The following is a 6000-nucleotide window of genomic DNA, read 5'->3' as shown; positions in this document are numbered from 1 at the left end:
ATCCTTTTGTTACTAAGGAAGTTGGAATGAAAGGGGATTTGTCTCTTTTTCTCAAAGACCCATCTCTCACTGCTGAGTTTCTCCACACCTGAATTCACACATCTCCCACACCATGACAATTACCTCTATGGTAGCCACTCATGACATCATGGACACAATGTGACCACAGGAGAAACAAGAACTACTGAGACCCTGCTGGAGGCATATGGCCTGTATGATCTAAGGGACTCCAAGGCAAGAGCAAAGGGAATTTTGTCTTGAGATTTTAACAGAAAAGTCATTCTTGAAATCTATTCTTGTATTTTGATATCTATTGGACTTCAAAGCTTCCTGCTGCCCAGGAGCCTGTGAACATGGTCAAAGGGCCATGACATTTTTAAAATGGCACCACAGCACCTGCACCCAAAAACAAACTAATGGGACCAACAGATTTTAGCCTAAAGACATAAATCCCTAACAATGGTTAGGTCTCACAGGTATTTCTCACGGTCAAAGAGGGGCTCTTGGAATGATTCTATGGTTTTAGAGAAAACGATGTATTCCTGGAAAGCGTTTTTTTCCTTCTACTTTTTCTTAACTACCTCCCCCCACCCCACCAATGAATTGCCCAAAGCCTCAAGCCAAGGTTAACAGCTCTTAATTTTGTGAACAGCAGCCAAAAAGAAGTGGACAAACTACTCGCACGTGACATGGACACCACGCAAGCTTCACAGAGAAGAATGGAAGCATTTTGTTGTAAGGCAGGGGTAAGACGTGAGATGAATGTTAACATCCACTTTTCACACGCGTGTTTCTCTGCAAAAGGCCCCAGGGCTGGGACTTAAAATTTTATTCCAAATACTATTAGATACATCAGGGCTCTCAAAATATGGATTTCAAGTTGGAGACATCAAAGCGCATTATTTACTGAAACTACTGTGGCTTTCCCTCTGCCTCTTCTTTCACAAGATGCTATTGTAAAATTCAGGTTGCTTTGATCTTCGTGACTGAAGAAAAAAACAAAAAAAGAAAGAAAGAAAAAGTACAGCTTAAAGAGGAACTGAACACACAATCTGGGAGCTAAAAAGTAAACATTACCCAGTGAACTCCTCAACTGAATTACTGGCCTGAGAATTTCAATTTACATGTGTTTTAATTATCCACAGAAGGACTCACCTATTATTCTCTGAATACAATATTTAAAAAGCAAACAAAATGAAGGAGGAGAGGCTTATTCAAGGGCTTTCAAGGATTAATCTTTGCATTCTTCTCATTTTTTTCCTGAATTTGGGGATAAAATTTGTTGTGGAGTATTTGATCTTAGGGAAACACTGAGTTCTACTTTGTGAACACAAACTACTTCTGACCATTATTTTAGCAAACAATTTCAGAAGCACAGGGCTCTAGCAGAGGGCTATACAGAACTCTGCGTAGAACTCTGCATAAATAGAATAACACAACTGTTTCCTTCTGAAATGCAGGAAATCAAACTGCATGAATCTGTTTGCTGATTGAGTGAATGAGTGGGTGAGTAAATGAAAGCTTCAGAACTCCATCACTCATCACGCCTTTGATGTCCTTAAACTTCTATTTGCATTTTTAAAGTATGTTTGTTTTGCTTGTCCATCTTGGGTGGTCAGTTTCTGCCAACAGGAAAAGAAGAGCAAAATTTATTTTAATTGACATTAATTTCAAAAATGTGTCACTCCAGATTTCTAAAAAGTAGAATTCTCAACACGACTGGGCATTGCCAAAGCTTCAAGGAAATTTTAAATGGCTATGACTGACTTATCACAGACTCACAATGGCACCCAAGGAGAAAGCACTTTTCATTGTGAAGGAATAATCTTTTTATTAAGGCTGGAGCCCGTGGTTAGCAACCCTGCTAACCAGTCAACACTTGTTCAAGCAGGTCTAACTGAGCTCCTACAATGGGCAAGGAACTCTGCTAAATGCTTTGGAGGATAAAAAGATGTCAGTACATGGTTCTTAAGGAGCTTCTTAAGAGAGATAGGACCTCTACTGACATGTGGAAACCATCAGTTACAGTCAATATGTCCTTTGAAAGTTCTAAGGAACAGGAGACCACTTCTGAGTAGGGGGACCATTGTGGGCTTCATAGAAATGTAATAGTTAATCTGAGAGGACTCAGCAAGAATCAATGGAGAGACATAACATATGCAGTGAACCAGAGCCAGAAGCCTGGGATGTATTTAGAACAACGAGCAGAGGACTGGCTTTGTTGAGTGTCCATTGTGGGCAGGGTGCAGAACAGAAAGAGGACCTTGCAGATCCAGCCATATATGCAGGAGTGGATAATATGGTAAACCTATACTCCTAGGATCTGAGTGAGAGAGGAGAGAAGGAAATGGGTGGCAAGAGCCTCTAGTAAGAGCTCTGAAGGAGACATCCACAGCTTAAGATAGAGACACAGTCACTGTGAGCTTCTCAGGCAGGAGCCAAGAAAGGGAAAGAAGAAATGTGGTTGATCACTAAGCCACTGGACCATAAGAACCTGCCCAAGTTTGTCCTGTTGGTCTGGAATGAGTTTTTCTGGGCCCCCCAAAAGTGCAGCGGCATTCACCAGTAGCTTCTTAAAGGCATCACTATGCTTCCAACACTTATACCAACCATGACATATTAGAATGCATTGGCTGCTGCTTCTGGGATGGCCACAACCCCAAGACAGCGTGTTAGGAACCATTTGCCTGCCAACCCCAAAGTCCTCAGGTCTTCAGCAAAGTTGGGAACACTTGGCAGGATTTTGGTCCCCAAAGTAATGATGGAAAGAGCTCTGGGCTAGAAGTCAAGAGAGCAGGTACTGGCTGATCCTTGCCTGGGCATTAACTCCCTGTGGACTCCGGGTGAGCCTCTTCCTCTTGCGAGGCCCAGTTTCATTCATTAGATGAGGAGGTTGGACCAAATGCTTGCTTCCATGTCTTGCATCCTGTGACCTGGGATCAAGTGACTGTCCCAAGTTCACGCAGCTAAGTAAAAGTGAGAGCCTGGACCAAATCCTGTGCCTACTGTCCCACTGATCCAGTGTTCTCTCCACAGTGCTGGGCTGCAGAAGCAGGAGATGTTAATGGTAACAGCCGGCGTTCACTAAGTGGCCACTGCAGGCCAGTGTGTCAATACTCTACCCAGTTAGTCCTCACATCCATCATTTGAGTTAGACAAAGTTGTCAAATCACTTTACAGATAGGAAACAAACCCAGAAAGATTAAGACATTTGCCTATAATCACAGAATTAGTCAGTGCAAAGCCAAGATTTGAAGTCAGGCAGTCCAATTCCAGGACCCATTATCTTCATCTCTACCCTCCACACTACAGGGTAGAACCAGAAGGAGCAGCAGAGCGACATAAAGGACATGAGACCTTAAAATAGAAAACACGGCAGTCTTCCAGTGGTGAATTCACACTGCAAGTACGAGAGCTTTCAGGAGAAATATTTTGGTCAGCGTTGCTTGCCTACATACCTCCCCTTTTCCTTCCCACAGATGACCACATGAACAGTCCCTGGGGTATCATTTATGATCCAGTGGTCTTCACTGTGGTCTGAATGGAGTACGGATAATGACCACATAGAAAATTAGGAGACAGTGGCCTTCTGGCTGTCACCCCCAGCTCATAAGACAAGGAAAACCAAAACCACCACAAATTATTTTTACTACAAAATAAAACCTGAGAGGAGGTATCCTCTTGAAATCTTCAGGGAGACACACTGATATCACCCTTAGGTGCACAGGTGCACACGCAGTAGAACACATCTCAAACTCCTGGCTGTGGCAAGCCAGACATTGCTTTAAATAAAATAAAGGGAGAAGGTACTTAAAAACTCCAAAATTTCTTTCAGAGGACTATGCTACACAATCTCTATACTCTCTTTTACCTATGACATCTAAGATCTCTATTCTAGGAGGTTTATGAGTTGTTTTTGAGCAGATTATCCTATTGCTAATAAAAATTGCAAGAACCCTGGATGAAGACTTGTAACCTTACTTGTAGTCCAGTGCTTTTACCAACTTGCCACTTGACCGTGGCTGCTCACTTGACTTTCTTGAGCCCTGGTTCCTCACCTGTAGTAAGAGGGCTGATCTCTTCAGAGTTCTGTAGTTCTGTGAGCCAGCCAAGGACCAAGAACCCTTGAATCGTGTTTTGCTAGATGGATCCACAGAACAAAATTGTGATCCATGGGGATTAAATTCAAATAAGAGACGAAAGGCCATGAACGCTCTTCTGAAAAAGGAATTAAGTTCAGATAAAAATCTGCGCCTCTGTCTGGGTCTAGAAGCTTGGCTTGCCACTGACCTGTTGTCAAGCCTTAGGGGCTCCTCAATCTATGCACACAGCAGGGAGAGTGAAGGCTCCTTCCCTGGAGGGATGTTTGCCTGAAGCAAAGCACTGCAATCCTAGGTGACCTCCCTGGAGGGAAGGTTTTGCCTCCTTCTCAGGGAGACTTCAGCAGTACATACAGAGTACCTGAGGTAATGAGCTGGGTAGAACATGGCTGAGAGGGAAGCCAGATATGAGACCAGTGAACCTTTCTGGGGTGGGAACAGGAGCCCCCTCACCACGCATCATGAATCTACCTCATCAGACTACAGGTTTTCCCATAGTTCTGCCAGAAAAACCCTCTGCTGCATTCTTGATGGCCACACACTTGAATGATCTCTGGCCATTTTCCCCTACCCTTCCAATTCTGGATTGTATTTACCAAAATTTGTATTCCTCAGAACCTCTAGGATTTTTCAAATGCTGTCCTATAGAAGCAGGTTAGGTTTATTCAGAGTTCAGTACTATTTTCAATACAATACAACAAGCATAGAGTTATACTTAGGCATTTTAAAAAGAACCTCACACTTCCAGCTGGCCAAGAATGGAAGGTGCTGTTCCTGTTCATTAATGTACTTTCCTAGACATATAAAAACAGAGGATAGGGACTTCCCTGGTGGTCCAGAGTTTAAGAATCTGCCTTGTAATGCAAGGGATGTGGGTTCAAGCCCTGGTCGGGGAACTAAGGTCTCACATGCCATGGGGCAACTAAGCCCGTGTGCTCTGGAGCCCACATGCCATAACTAGAGAGAAGCCCACACACCGCAACGAAGAGCCTTAGAGCCGCAGTGAAAAGATCCCACGTGCCGCAACTAAAGACCCCACGCAGTGAAATAAATATTTTAAAATACATATATTATTTTTTAAAAACCCAGAGGATAGAGGATCAGCATTCGGTGCACTGTAGCAGGGTTTTTGCACGTGATAAGAAGGGGACCAAAGGGTCCAGTTTCTGTCACTAAAATATAAAGCCCATGAGGGCAACAATATTTTAGTCAATGCATAGACCCAGCAACTAGAACAGCTTCTGGCACATAGTAGGTGCTCAGTGAATATTTACGGAATGGATGAGTGGATGAATGAATGAATGAATAAATGAATTCTGACTCTAAAATCCTAGGATTCTCTGATTCTTTGGCCTGTATCAATTGTACTCTCACCCTGTCGCTGATTCTCATTATTTATTTACCATCTCCTAATCTCTTGTGCTCATCTCATCTCCACATTCGTCTGGTCCCAGGGCACCCCCCCCATACCGATGGACTGGCTGCTTTCTTTCTTTCTTTCTTTCTTTTTTTTTTTTTGGCTGCGTTGGGTCTCCGTTGCTGCGCGCGGTCTTTCTGTAGTTGTGGTGAGCAGGGGCTACTCTTCGTCACAGTGCGTGGGCTTCTCATTGCGGTGGCTTCTCTTGTTTGTGGAGCACAGGCTCCAGGCACATGGGCTTCGGGAGTTGCAGCACGCAGGCTCAGTAGTTGCGGCACGCAGGCCCTAGAGTGCACAGGCTTCAGTGGTTGTGGCGCATGGGCTCAGTAGTTGTGGCATGTGGGCTCTAGGGCATGCGGGCTTCAGTAGTTGTGGGACGTGGGCTCAGTAGTTGTGGCTCATGGGCTCTAGAGTGCAGGCTCAGTAGTTGTGGCGCACGGGCTTAGCTGCTCCATGGCATGTGGGATCTTCCTGGACCAGGGC

The 6000-nt window shown here is 44.3% G+C and overlaps 1 long non-coding RNA gene across 1 annotated transcript in view; it reads right to left on the bottom strand.

The window, feature by feature from the left end:
• Window positions 1-828: 828 nt before the first annotated feature.
• Window positions 829-6000, bottom strand: part of LOC118885054 — an 81820-nt gene continuing 76648 nt past the window's right edge. The window contains exon 3 of the long non-coding RNA XR_005017436.1: window positions 829-986. This is a non-coding gene — a long non-coding RNA (uncharacterized LOC118885054). The remainder of the gene's footprint in view (window positions 987-6000) is intronic.

The sequence above is a fragment of the Balaenoptera musculus genome, chromosome 19, assembly GCF_009873245.2.
Source record: "Balaenoptera musculus isolate JJ_BM4_2016_0621 chromosome 19, mBalMus1.pri.v3, whole genome shotgun sequence".
Lineage (NCBI taxonomy): Eukaryota > Metazoa > Chordata > Mammalia > Artiodactyla > Balaenopteridae > Balaenoptera > Balaenoptera musculus.
The sequence above is the reverse complement of the archived record's forward strand: the minus strand, read 5'-3'. Positions and strand labels throughout refer to the sequence as shown.